We start from the raw sequence: 14548 nt of genomic DNA, 5'->3' as shown, positions 1-14548 counted from the left end.
ACTAAAGGAAAAGGTGGTTAGGAAAATTCCTACCGTTGAAACCTCTGTAGGTTCTATAGTGATGTTTACATGCCATCCATACCGTTAATAACATCATTACTACTGGGATGAACTGAAAAAACAAATATTAGAATGATTCAAAACTTTTCTGACCCACGAATATTTCAAATGTCGAAATTCAATTCTCACATTTTCAGCCCACTTGAGAATTTTTTACAGTTCATTTTTTGCCTCATGTCGTAAAATGAAATCACAAAACGTATGGACGGAGGGGATTTATCAAAATCATCACAGTGGGCCCCACCTGGGTTCCCAGCGCAGGAACGTCCTGCGAAAGCCTTTCGCAGGAAATCCGCGTCCGTAGTAGCGACTCTCGCTACTAAACCTGTCAGAATTTAATCGCGCCCTTATTGTTCATTCAAAAACCGTAACCTCCTTCCCTTCTTCCAATTCCCATTCTTCATCTCTACCCCTCACAAGAGACCCATCATGAACCAGTCTTCTTCCCTTTCCCATTCCCAAACCCTAACCTCATTCCATTCCTCCAATTCCCCCTCTCTTACAACCAAATCCTCCTCATCTCTTGCCAATACCGCCTTCCAAATCCTCCGCCTCCGCATCCATCTCCTCCTCCTCCTCCTCCTGCTTTCGCTTCCCTCCTATTTCTTCCTATCAAATCCCCACCATTCGTTCCTTCTCGACTTCTTATATGCCATTTCTTTCTCCGCTGCCCTCCTCCTCTCCCTCAACCTCGCCCTCTCTCGCCTCCCCTCCATCCGGCTTCTTCTCCGTCGCTCCTTCCCCCTCAATCCGGCTTCTTCTCCGTCGCTCCTTCCCTCCTTTAATTCCTTCAAATCCTCCCCATCTCTTGCCAATACTGCCTCCCGAATACTCCGCCTCCTCTCCCTCAAGCTCCCGTGTTCATCCACTTCCTCGTCTTCCGCCGGCCGTCCGTCCACGCCCGTCCTCTGGTCCATCGGCTCCTGGCTCAAGTCCAAATTGTGGGTTGTGTCGGGCTCCTGTGTCGAGGTCTACAGCAACGGGGACGTCTATGAGGGAGAACTCCACCTCTGGATGCGCTCTGGCAGTGGGATCTATTACTATTACATGAGCGAACGGTATGAGGGGGACTGGGTCGAAAACAAGTTTCACGGTTATGGGGTTCAGACATGGGCGAGTGGGAGCCGCTACCGCGGGCAGTACAGGCAGGGGTTGATGCATGGATTCGGGGTCTATAGGTTTTACACAGGGGCTGTGTATGCCGGCGAGTGGTTGAACGGGGAGCGCCATGGGTGTGGGGTCTACACGGATAAGAATGGGAACCGGTTTGTTGGGGAATGGAAGTGCGGAGTCGCGCACGGTCTCGGGCACAACCTTTTGAGGTAATTGAGATACCAGGTTCCCATCCATTCTTGTGACTGGATTTGTAAATTTGCTGTATTTGGATTGCCGGGTTCAAAATTTTTAATTGATTGATTGATTTGGAATTTGTGGTTCACTCAATGCGTTTGTGGATTTATTTATTTATTTATTTATTTTATTTTTTTGAGTTACTAAATTTAGGTGTTCTTGCTTTTTTATCATCATCTTTTGGGCTTTGTAGATACTTTCTTTCGGATAAATGAATTTGGAATCTTGGTTATCGAACATCTTATTTCTCCATTTTTTTAGGGCCATTGTGTTCTTAGGATCCTTAGTTTGGATTCTCGGACTAAGAATCTCATTTGGCTATAGTAGAATTGTTTTGTTTATCAGACCTTTCCAAATTTTTGATAGAAACGAACTTCAAGCTGAGCGTGGTTTTAGTAATGCCTCTTTTTCTTTGGGGAAGGCATTTTTCACCGCAAATTCCTTTATATCATCATATTGTATCGGACTACTTAGTTGGAGGGTGTGCTTCCTTTTGTTTTCAGTATCAGAATTCTGTCGCTGTTTGATATGATATCCTGAAGGTTTCATCAATTTTTGTCTCCACTCAATTACTCTTTTGATGGGTTTTTCACCAATTACTTGAAAGATTAACAACAAGGTTCTGATTGTTTCTTTATATATCAGCACAACAAGGTTGATTCTTCCTATTTGTTACAACATGTACTCATGGTTGCTTTTGCTATTTTTTACCAATATCTTGTCAAAGCAACTTTTTATCACATAACTTTAGGACCATGCTTTAACCCAAAAAATTTTAATGCTTACCTGACTTACTGCCTTCCGATTCATGGTTATTGATTGTCAGTGGCATGTCATGCCTCTATGCAATCTGGGAAGAAAGGGTTCATTGTCAGGGTGTTTTGTTGCCATTGTCAGGATTATTGTGCACTTAATGTGCTCAGTCTCAGGTCCTAAACACTACATGGTTGGAAATTCTTTCGATGTACGCATTTAACATTGTAAAAGTCGTTCAGAAATGTTGTGTGGTTCTACTCTTGGATGGTGCACAAGTGCACCACTACTTTTGAGTGGTAACTGACAGTACCATGTACTTGTAAAAGTGCATGATAAAAGCTCCACTAGCAATTTCTCTGATAGCACCACCACCCAAATTCGCTTTCTTCCTTTTGACAGCTTGCAGCAAAACCAGTCCAAACTATGTGCTTTACCATTATAAAGCATCATCCTCAAGACCCAATCATGGAATCCTTTTCTTGAATTTCACTGCACAAAGTTGGAACACAGATCGGCCATGGAGCTTTTCAGCTTTTAAGTCCAGTCATGTTATTTCCATGAGTCTTCACTGCTACATGCCAAACCTGGAATAATGTGTGGTGTGAAAAGAAGTGGAGCATTCCAATTAATCTCAGATAGGGCAACAGCCCCTATGGCCCCCGTAGAGAGAGAGAGAGAGACTAACATGATACAAATAAACTAATAAAAAATACCGAGAAACTAGAATAGTGCCTCTAGAATTGAATATAATATAAAATTATTATGTGCATATTCAAACTTAAACCTTCTTCAGGCTACTTTGTAAGGACCTTGCGATCATTATTTGTTTTTCATGATAAATTGTGGTTTATGGAATATTAATGAAAAACAAAAATTGTGGTTTATGGGAATGAACAAAAATTATATAATTCCTAGTGTAGGAATGAAGCCATTGTTCCTTTTAAAGCCTACATTGATACTTCGGTTAGCCAAGCTAGTAGCCATAGATTCAGTGCTGCTGCTACAATTGGAAGGTTAGATCTTTGCAAGCGTTTGATAGCAGACAATTGACCAGCGCACCAAAAGCTCCAGAGTTGATAGGGAGGGACCGGTTTATCCCCATATGTAGGTCCTCCTAGGCAAATGCAAGTGACCTCCCCATGGGCTACCCTTGCTTCGCATGGGTCCCCAAATTGCACGGTCCCACAGTGGGCCCCACCTCGTGGCCATTCTCCATCTCATCAACCCCAACTCGTGGGCAACCCCACCCTAATGTGGAGATACACCAAGATGCCCCCTGCATCATCCACCCACATCGGTGAGGAAACTCGAACACTGGGCTCTCGCTTTGATATCATTTTGATAGCGGACAACCGAACCATGCACCAAAAGCTCCAGAGCCGATGGGGAATGACCGGTTTTTCCGTATATGTAGGCCCTCCCAGGCAAACGCAGGCAACCCCCACTTCGCACAGTCCCATAGTAGTGGGCCCCACCTCGTGGCCATTCTATATCTCACAGACCCCACCTCGTGGGTCACTCCACCCCAGCGTGGAGATGTGGTGCATCCTTGGAATGACACTAAGATGCTCACGCATCAGCGTAGCTACGGGAACATTCTTTTTGTTGGACGGTGGTTGCCAACAAGATTCGCATTTTAAATAATCTCAAACACTGCATCACCTCCTTCCAAATATCTCTTTCATGTGCAAAGAGGCAAAGGATTTAGGCGGTCATCTTTTTGTCCAATGTTGTTTGTAGAGAGCTATCAATGACTCAGTGGGTACCCCAGATCCATGGGTTTTCAATTGACCCAACCCGGTTTTAATGGGTCCTGGTCTGGGTCCAGGTCCATTTGTGTACTCATTTGGAAACTGGGTTAGGTTTCGTCCCCATTTTGGACCCCGTCAAAATCAGGTCTAATTAGTAACAAGTCGGGTCTATCTTGGACGTGGGGAAAATTGGGTCAAGCTGGGTCCAGTCCGATTAATATATTTTATTAATTATTCTAGCAACTGAATGAGGTTTGCTAAGGCACATGCATGTAAGGGAGCCCACACCACAACCCAATCCACACCTTATCCGTAACCAAGTTCCAAAGACCTAATGTTACCTGAGCCTGATTGGATTTGGGTTTAGGTCCCTCAAAAAGAAGACCATACCCGGTGGGACCTGAACCTGATTAGCTCAGGTATGGGCACTCAACCTAATTAGGACCCAACCTCGAACTTGACCCTGTTCAAAGCCGTAGTAGGTTGGCTTCTGAAATTTTGAGGCTTCTTCTTTAGTTTGAGCTGCATTGGGTTCCCCCAAAAGAGAATCATTGATCTACTTAAAGGTTGGCAAGTTGGCCCTTGTAGGGGAAGAGGCAATTTGTTGGGACAAATGTTCCCTTCTGCTATCATATGGGGTGTTTGGAAAGAGCAGAATAGGTGAATATCTGATGGTAAAGCAATGGTGATGCAAAGTTGCAAACGGACATTGCAATTAGGTTGTTTTGGGGTAAGGAGGGGAATGCAAGTTGTGAATGGATTAATTGGAATAATTCGTGGTTTTCATTAGAATGTTTGAGTAGATGCAAGAAAAACAGGAAGAATATATCACAACTGTGTAAAATTTAAGAATTTTGGGAGATGTATTTGCATAAATCAAAGCTTCATCTAAAGGAAATGGGGAAAAAGTGTTAAAGGGGGGGTCTATACTCCCCCCAAAGTCCTCAACCACCGACACTTCTTTCCACCTGTATTGGATGCCAATGTACACATTTTTAGTCACGGATACCAGCGTCCTCCTGTGGATGATACCTACTTGGCACCATGCGAGGCACAAGTGACCCACATATGCCTTTGGCGTGCGCTTGGATTGCCTTTAACACTGAACATTGCTTGCTTGGGCTCCTAGCTCGAGGGAGTTGTTTAGTGTGTGGCCCTGCTAGAAGGAAGACGTGGTATCAAGCCCCACAGGCTTGAAGACAGGGAAAACAAAGGACATGAAAATATTTACCTGCTGGACTTTATTGAAGGAAGCTTCATTCAATTGGTGAGCCCAACTCGTTAAAGTCAGGTCTTTTCTATTCTGCAAGGTGTAAACAAATACCTCAAATGAATTTGATGCCAGCATTTCAAAGCACATCTGCAAAGTGTGCTGGGACCATTTTCTCTCCAGTTGATGTGGAGTTGTCTTAGCATGAGGTACCAAACACCGGGGACAACATGCTGTCACATTAATACAAGCAAATACTGATATTTGGAGATGTATTATTACACAAGTATCACTTTACATATGCATAAGATATAGGAAATGTATTTACTCCATAGTTTGCAAACCAGGATTCAGTCCGAGATTTGGTTAGTCACTGGGTCGAGTTGACCAGGCAAGTACAAGTTGATCAGGCAAGCCAATTTGTTTGTATCACACACACACATTACATGGTCAGGATCTCATCTTCCTCCTCTCTTCTCTTCACTATGTCCTTCCCAAATCTAAATCTAGATATTTTTGTCTCGAATCTATATTTTTGCGCGTGGATTTGTGGGTAGACTTTTGGAATGGATTTGAGCATTCTATTGTTCTCCACCAGATTTATAAGTGCCTATCTTCATTTCTCCACATCAGATTTGTAAGTGCCGAGTGGCGCATTTCCCCGATTAATCACAATTACACAAGTTTTTAACAAAAAAAAAGGGTAAGAGATCCAAAAGAATGTGGTTAAGCATGTCAAAGTGCCACACTGCATTTCTCCACATGAGATTTGCTAGTGCAGAGCAACACTTTTCCCTGCTTAATCACAATTATGTGAAGTTTAAATAAAAAAAGAAACTAAGAGATCCAAAATTGTGATTAAGCATGTAAAAGTGCCACTCTGCATTTACAAATCTGGATTGGAACACATGGGGCCCACCAAAATTGGAACTGTGGCTTAATGCAGATGTTAGGAATCCCCTACCCAGAAGACTATAAAAGAAGATATATAATTGCTAATAAACTATGAGAAGAAAACGTAATCGTTGATTTTACTAATAGAGGTGTTGATGTGTGCCCAACACAGGTGTTGAACACTGCATTTTGGCATCTAAACAGAATGTTGATCTTACATATCTATGGTTTAATTACAAAGTGTGTAATGTTCCTGAACCCAAGCTTGGATGCAAGATGTCCCCAATTGCAACAAGAAGTTGGGCACCATATTTCAGGTATGACAGACATGTTTGATCATCATCATCATCTAAGCCTTTTTCCAAATATTCAAGGTTGGCTACATGAACCCTTTTCCACCATTCCACTCTATCAAGGACCATATTGATGCAGGACAATTAACCACTTGCTCTAAAAGCTTGAACTGTTAGAGTATGGCGAATTAATCCTTTTATCTCATAGCCCAGGCCCCACATCGCATGGGTTAGGACCTCGGCCGAACCCCCTTGTGGGCCCCAAATCACATGAGCCGCCCACCCCGAGTGTGTCCCTGTATCCCACGGGCTACCCCACTTGAGCCTGGTGTAAAATGCGCATTAATCACCCCCGGTGAGGAGTCTTGAACACGAGACCTCCTCCGTGGGCTGCACCCACCCCAAGTGTGCCCCTGCATCCCACAAGTGACCCCACTCGAGCCCGGTGTGAGAATGCCCCGGCATTACATATCCTCAATTAAACCATAGATTATCAAGTCTTCTTTTACTACTTCCTCCTACATCCTTTTGGGCCTTGACCTGTTTAGAACCTTCAACTTAAACCAACTCACTCCTAGTCCTAACCAGCACAGTTCTTGGTCTCCATTGCACATGAACAAATAATCTAAGTTCCCTGGAATGCATTCATTTCTAATTCTATCCTTTGTCGTCTTTACACTCATCCATGTCAACATCCTCATTTCAACGACCCTCATCCTAGGCACATGTTGTCTGTAAACTGCTGAACATTCTATCCCATAAAGCATAGCTAGTCTTTTAACTACCCGATAAATTTTCCTTTTAGTTTGATTGTTACTTGACGATCACATAAGTCTCCAAAGGCACATCTCCACTTCTTCCACCCAGCTTGAATTCAACGAACAACTTCTCAATCTCACCACTCTCATGAATTATTAATCCAAGATATCAAAATTGGTCATTTTGGGGAGCAGAAATATTTCATGAAACCTGAAAATCTCAGTAGGTGTCACAGATATGCAAGAGTATGTATCCTATGCTTCCATGAGTGAGTAAATAGGATGCATGCAACATGTGCATATCGCAACATCAGGGCAACAAATTTTTTACAGAATCTAGACCAGGCTCATGGGTAAACCATATGAATATCCAATATGAACACGATAGATGTGTGGCTCAAAATTAAGTATGCCTGCTGGGTAAATTTTTCTTGTTTGATCTTATCATGCACTTGCAAGTGACCTTTGAAAAAAAAATAAAAAATTCATGCACACGTAAGTGTTATCTCTGACTCTTATTGCATCTCTGCTATACAACATACTGAATCGTAGCTAGTTGTCCTCACAAATGCAGTTCCTGCATGTAACAGATTGTTGATGAACGACTTACTAGCCACCACACCACATGCATCAACTTTTGGGTTACTCTATTAAGTTCATGTGCAAAGAATCTATCTATGGAGTTTCGTTTTTTTCTAGCATGTGGTTAGTTGGATTTCCTTGTAAGTATTATTGTTCATGCCCATTCAATCATCTTACATTATTCAACGTTGGCAGATTGGTTGAGCTGAAGTGCAAATATGACAATGTTTTTGTGTCTCGTTTCGTTAAAACTACACTTTGATCTCATCATTATGGCTAATATTGGAATGACTGTTTGGCGGATTACACATCTAGCATTAAAATTTGATCGCATGTGCTTTTGATACCTGTGTAGTGGATTTTTTATCCAGTTTCTGGGCACTGATTCAGCCACCATTTGCAGAAACGGGGAGACGTATACCGGGGAATATTCTGAGAACAAGATGCATGGATTTGGTGTCTATTGTTTTGCAAATGGACTTCGGTATGAGGGAGCCTGGCACGAGGGAATAATGCTGGGACTTGGGACGTATACATTAATAAATGGAGACTGTGTCAGGCGACTGGCAAAATGGTATCTTTGATATGTTGAGCATGCAGAACACTCATGATGGATTTCCTGTCGCCGTCAACCATTCAGAAGTACTCGCTGCAGTCCAGGTAATAGAACTTTCTATTCCCCATGATTTAAAATATGCAAGTGAATTGCAAAAGCAGCAGCAAAAGACGAAATGGCAAAAGGGAAAATTGAGAATTACTAAGAGCTACATCATCTGCAGTGACTGCTATCTTAAGACAACTGATCATCTGACCTGGTCCTAGGCTAACTTTACATACCATCAATTGTTACAAGAATTTTTCCCTCAAAACTGCTATTTTCAGGGGCAGAAGTGGAAGCAAACATTCTGAAGGCATAAGAAACAGGTCATGGTGTAAAAATGGTTGTAGGTGATTTGTTCTTCTTTTTTTTTTTTTCTAAATGGTGGTCAATTACTCATTCATTGTATGCATGGGGCAAATTCTGTGATCCACCCCATCCAGATTGAGTTCTGTTGGGGATGTGGCATAACCCAAAAATTACACCGTTTGATGATATTAACCACCTTTGCCTCCTGAATTTGACTGGTCATGAGTTCTTTTTTAGCTGTCTGTTTGATGGTAACCAATTGTATGTTTAGGATCATTCTATCAATTGATTTTCTGGCTATGCCCCATCCACATTGGGCTCCCAATTTGAACGGTCTGGATTGTCAGGCATGTATTCAAATTTGATGGTAGACAAGTTGCCAACATTCGTAAACGGTGATGAACAACAAAACATATATCTTTGTCCTCCAAGCTCAGTCATAACATTTCAGGGAAAATTGTCTTACGTCTAAACAATTAACCCATTGATTTGCCATCTATGCATGGTAGGGGATCCTGTCTGACCCAGCTTTATCATAAAACTCTTAGAAAAAGAAAAAAGAAAAGAAAAGAAAAAAAAGAAGGAACTTTGCTGATGGTTCTCCTTTAATAATCAGGAAGCTCGAAGTGCAGCAGAGGAAGCATTTGATGTGGCCAGTGTTGATGAGAGGGTGAACAAGGCAGTAGCAGTGGCCAACGAAGCAGCCTACAAAGCAAGAGTAGTAGCATTGAAAGCTGTGCAAAAGCGGACGAGTAACAACAATGAAGATGACATACCAATCCCAATTGTGTGAGTCTTTTCCCCATGTTTCCATAAATCATGGGGGCATATCACTGGCATAATCAAGAGCAAGGGATTGATCTGAGATATAAGAGGACCAAAATAAAAAAAATTCATCACTGCTGTGCTGTCATTTGTACCCCCTTTTTTTTTTCACATTAAGATCAATGCATGGGTGATGAGCATTATTCGTTTCCTATTTCCCTTTTCTGACCAATTGAAAGCCAACATAATTCATTTCTTTTACCCCACCATGGTGGGTGTAAAGTAGGCATTGACTCGGGGACCCATCATGGAATTTGGTCTGTTCTAGTCTCTCCCCTGTTGAATGATCATAATCATTCTACAAAAATGAACACAACCATCTAAGTGCATGCTGTGGCACCTTGATGATTCATGCAAGTTACACATTCTGTAGCTTGCTGGTGATAGTGGTTGGAACACTCGGCTGAATGTCTCTGACTAGTCCATCTTGTTGGTGAAACCCCTTTTCCACTAAACCGAACCTAGAAGGTTCAATAAGTTCAATCGGTGAAATGCTTTAATTTATATATTCAGGAGCATCCAACAATATTCGTTGGAGGCTGGACAGGAACTAGTGATTATGTATGTACGTTTTGTTTTTTTACTGGATCAAAATCATGGTCCGAGGACTTGGATGCTTATTTAGGATGTAGGTCCAACAGTAGTGTGGTAAGGCCACAAACATCTTGAGCTTGCCTGACCGAGCCATGCATCAGTTGACCTTGGGGCAAACTAATGGTTTGTCATCCAATCCAACCTGATTGAAGATTAGAATTGTATTGCTATTTAATAGGCAAAATACAGTGGGTTTTACAGTAATACAAAACAAGGATTGCAGATTTTGGATGGTTGGCTATGTACGTTGGAGAGACGGAAATATATTGAGTTGCTGCAGACCCATCATGAGATGATGTGCCATCCTTCAAGCTGATTGTTCTTGGTTTTTTTTTTTAAAATGACAGTCTTTTCCTCACCATCTAAAACAGACATAGAAAGACCTGCTTACAAGTAGGTGGTACCGCTAGACTAAGCAACATAACAATTTATATATATATATTTGGGGCAAGGATCTTCGAAATCCTTGTATTTCAAATCTCCCCTGATTTTTTGTTGAGAATTGGCCAAATCCATGTACTTCTCCGAGCCACACTTACGGAAATCCATGGATTTGGTCGTGGGAAAGCCACAACCCCACATCCTGCAGTAGCTCATCATCAACTTGAATAGCAGCTGGGAATTCTCCAGCCAAAAGTCACCTCGTTTTAAGTTGACTCTTCCCATACAAGAGCAGTCCGCATGTGATATTGGCTCTGATGGCTCGACCATGGACTCTGGAGCTGGATCCCACTCCAGAAGATGAAAGGTGTTTTTTTCAAAAACATTCTCCAGAGGATACCCTTTGACAGGGGCAAGACCATTGACTTCTTTACTATGTTGACTGTAGGGTTTTTTAAGAATGGGACGCCGCAGGTGCTAGCTCGACATGCATGTGTGAAACCGCTGTTCTTCAGGTAGGAGTGGACTCACGCAAGATGGTGCGGCTCTTAAAATGGGAGTGACCTCACGCAAGCCAAACACAATATTTTGACTTGGTTTTGGATTTTGATTCCAAACTCCCCAAAATCGCCAAACAACCACTTAAAAAAATTTAAAATTTAAATTTTTTAAAAGAACTTAGTGGATCTAAGTGAATTTATGTGCATCTAGATACTTTATCTAAGTTCATTGAAAGTACGATACACTTAGATGCACTTAGATACAAATTATCAAGTGTATAGAGCTTGTGTATTAATGGTTCTAACCTTCTCAACAAAAACTAACAGATTTAACTCTTCAAAATCCAAAAAGTTGTGTGCCTAGCCACTATTTTTGTTTTGGAAGATGGTTGTGTTTGGATCAGTGAGGGGGGAAAAAAAAAGAAGGAAATTGTGGATTTAAATCATATTTCTGTTGAACAACTGTGGATCATAAGTTTGATATAGTTAATAAACTTGACGGCATACCCACCTCCAGGAAGCCATACCCCAACCCAACTTTATATATACATGTGTTATATTTTGCAAATATGTCATTCCAATCCTCAGGTAAACAAATGTAAACAGTTGATTTCAGTCCTCCAAAAGTCTATCTCTTCGTGCATATGTGGCCCACTTGATTAAGGGATTGATCGAGGACATAAGTGAAAAAAATAGTGATGTCTATTTATTTCATGGTATTCACTTAAATTTTTTATACAATCATTTTTTGTGTAAGCAAAGTTACCGGTGGTATGCTCACACCTTTCTGAAAAAATAAGAAGAGAGAAATAAAGATTTTATCAATTTTGGGATGGCTGGCCTAGGTCAGGTTAGTTTGATTAATGGTCCAAATATTTTTAGGGTCGGCTTAGTCCTACTGTGCTAGTTCCAAGTTGGTTTCGGACACTTTAGGTCTTACATGTCCCACTTCAAACCCTGCCTATTGCCACCCTAATGCTTATTGGAGAAACTAGATAGCATAAGCAGTGTAATACCATCCTTATAAATCAAATAATAAAAATCATGAAAGAAGATTTGTCTCATTTGCTGTGAGAGGTGTAGCGTGACCGCTTCGAACTCTAAAAATCTCAAATTCAAGAAAAGATGGTGAAAAAATCTAACCTAGTCACATGAGCCCAGGCCTGCAGAACCTCTGGGCTAAGGGATTGGGCTCGAGCAAGACCAAAGAACCCATTTCCTCCACCCACAAATGTGGTTATAGTCAGATGGGCCAGGCCTACTTGTTTGACCTCAGGCAGATTGAAGTGCGGTTTTGGCCCTTAAAATCCGGTCTAGATCAAACCCATGTGTCTCACGGCTCAAACCATACCCTGCTGAAATCGGCTAAAATTAGAGGAACAGGGCTGTTTCAAAGCCATCAAGGCTGGTATAAGACCAGTCCATGAAGGCGTTGGGCCTAACTCGGGCTTTACCCACTGAAATTAATGACTAGTGAAGGCCCGCCCCAGTGGACCAGCGGTCTTAATTCCCTGGTCTTCTTCAAGCCCTTCTATGGGCCCGAAATGGTTCACCGAAGCTCAGCCCAACACGTTTACCAATAAATTTAGAGTTGTACACGATTCGAGTTAGCTCGGTCAGCTCACCGGACTCGACTCAGAAAAGCTTAACTCACCTCAGCTTGAAATTGGATTCGGAATAAGTCGAGCTTGTTTTTGGAGCTTGAAAAAAATTAGAGCCGAGTTCCAGCTTGCCCGAGCTCAACTTAACTTAGAACATACGTCAACTCAAATCAACTCGGATTGAATCGGCTAGGTGACTCGTTTATTTTGATATTGACACTGAAATAACCCAATGAAGTGTTGTTTCGGGGGCATATATTGATTGGATGAAAGAATGGATATGAAATAAATCACTAAAAAAAAAAACTTTGCATTATAAAACTACCATCATATCTTGATTTTAATTTTGAAAAAATGTTGTACAGGCTTGAACTTGGCTCAAACTACTCCGAGCTGCCAACCAAATTGAGCCGAGCTGGCTAGTCACACTCGACTCAGTTCAACTCGTGTACAAGTCTAATAAATTCTATGCTCGTGTCAAAGATCTAAGTTGTTCTTCAAGTGTGACCCACCATGTAGTCTCCTAGCCCACAATCAGGTAAGTCTACTCATCAACAGGGCCATTGTTTCCTACACTGTGGCCTTCCTGATGAGTGGACCATGGTTAGGTTCATTAATCCAATGGTCAGGATTATTTTTTTTTGGGAAACGATGGGGAGGGGTATTTGGTCTTCTCCCATATAAAAACCAACGACCAAACACTCCCATGGAGATCGTGATTGACCTTCCTGCGTGCTCCATCACGATGGCCCACAATCAGGATGACAGTACTATCTACTTGGCTCCACAAATTCATACGTGTATTAACCAATTTGCAGTTCGCAAAACCTCTATTGTATATGGGACCCACTTTTGGTGATCAAGGGTCCATCATGAAATGCAGATTGACCACCTCAAATCAAGTGATCAGGTGGCCCATTTGGCACGTGTATGGGAGATCCAACTTGTTCATCAGATGGAGCCCACCTTCATTTATGTGGACTGACACACGTGTGACAGGGTGGGGAGCATTGGATTCTCCCTAGTACAAAAATCCAACCTTGCTAATTGAGCTCGTTTGGTACACCTAAGGCCATCAATGGTCACTGGGACCCACTACTCTGGGAGAGTTCAATTTCTCCACGTACTTTAGAAATTGGTTCTAGTTTGGTCCACCATTTTTTAATACTCAAAATTTTAAGGGTCTAGTTAGGTGTAGATCTACCATCTTGGACCTAATGGAAGTCTTTGATTTTAATAGTAATATTATATATTTTTCAAAATGGAAAAAGCTCACATGACGCATGCATTAGTGGTGGTAGGGGATATTTGACAATCTTGAGTGATATGTGCATCTGGTCTGCCACTTTCGATAGGATTGTCCTCCATGTTACGTCATGGAGCCAAAAATCAACTCAATCAAGAGACTAAGGTGGGCCCCACCATGGGCATGGTTGGAAGGAGACACCTAAGCAATGCAACTTCCCGAAAAGTTTATGGGCCCAATGCTTTGCTCACGTATCATCCAAGCCATTTACCAGAAATGCCCCTTCAAGATGAGGGACAAAAAATCAAGAAATTCCAAGACTTACATAAGCTAAACCAAGTAATTTAGATATTCTAGGCATGATTTAAGTTTTATTTTCTATAAAGTAGCCCACTTGAGTATTGGATAAGTTTAGTTTTGGGCTCTACCTCGCATGAGGGTATTAGTTGTTAGCGATTGGTTTGTTTTTAATTATGTGGGGGTGTGGGAATTGATACAGCGGCTTGATCTAAATTAATCAACTTTAACCCTAAGCACTAAAATACATAAATACATTTAATATCCATGTATATGATTAGATTGTAAGAATATTAGTCACTTATTCAGCCACTTACAAAATTTGATAATGATTACATGATAATCAAATGGTGAGATTCTTTCTCTAAATATAGATTACTTTATGCCTTTCATAAGAAAGAACTTTCAAAATATTAGTATAAATTGAACAAAATGAAAAATTCACAATTGATCACTGTAAACAACTGCAATAATGCATTTTTTAAAAGCTTGATATTGATATTGGATAGAGAACAAATTCAACACATAAGCATAAATTTATAT

General features: G+C 41.4%; 1 pseudogene; it reads left to right on the top strand.

The window, feature by feature from the left end:
• The first annotated feature begins 399 nt into the window (after nt 1-399).
• Nucleotides 400-9424, top strand: LOC131248288 (phosphatidylinositol 4-phosphate 5-kinase 5-like; annotated as a pseudogene).
• The last annotated feature ends 5124 nt before the right edge of the window (nt 9425-14548 follow it).

This window comes from Magnolia sinica, chromosome 6 (genome assembly GCF_029962835.1).
Source record: "Magnolia sinica isolate HGM2019 chromosome 6, MsV1, whole genome shotgun sequence".
Classification (NCBI taxonomy): Eukaryota; Viridiplantae; Streptophyta; class Magnoliopsida; order Magnoliales; family Magnoliaceae; genus Magnolia; species Magnolia sinica.
The sequence above is the reverse complement of the archived record's forward strand: the minus strand, read 5'-3'. Positions and strand labels throughout refer to the sequence as shown.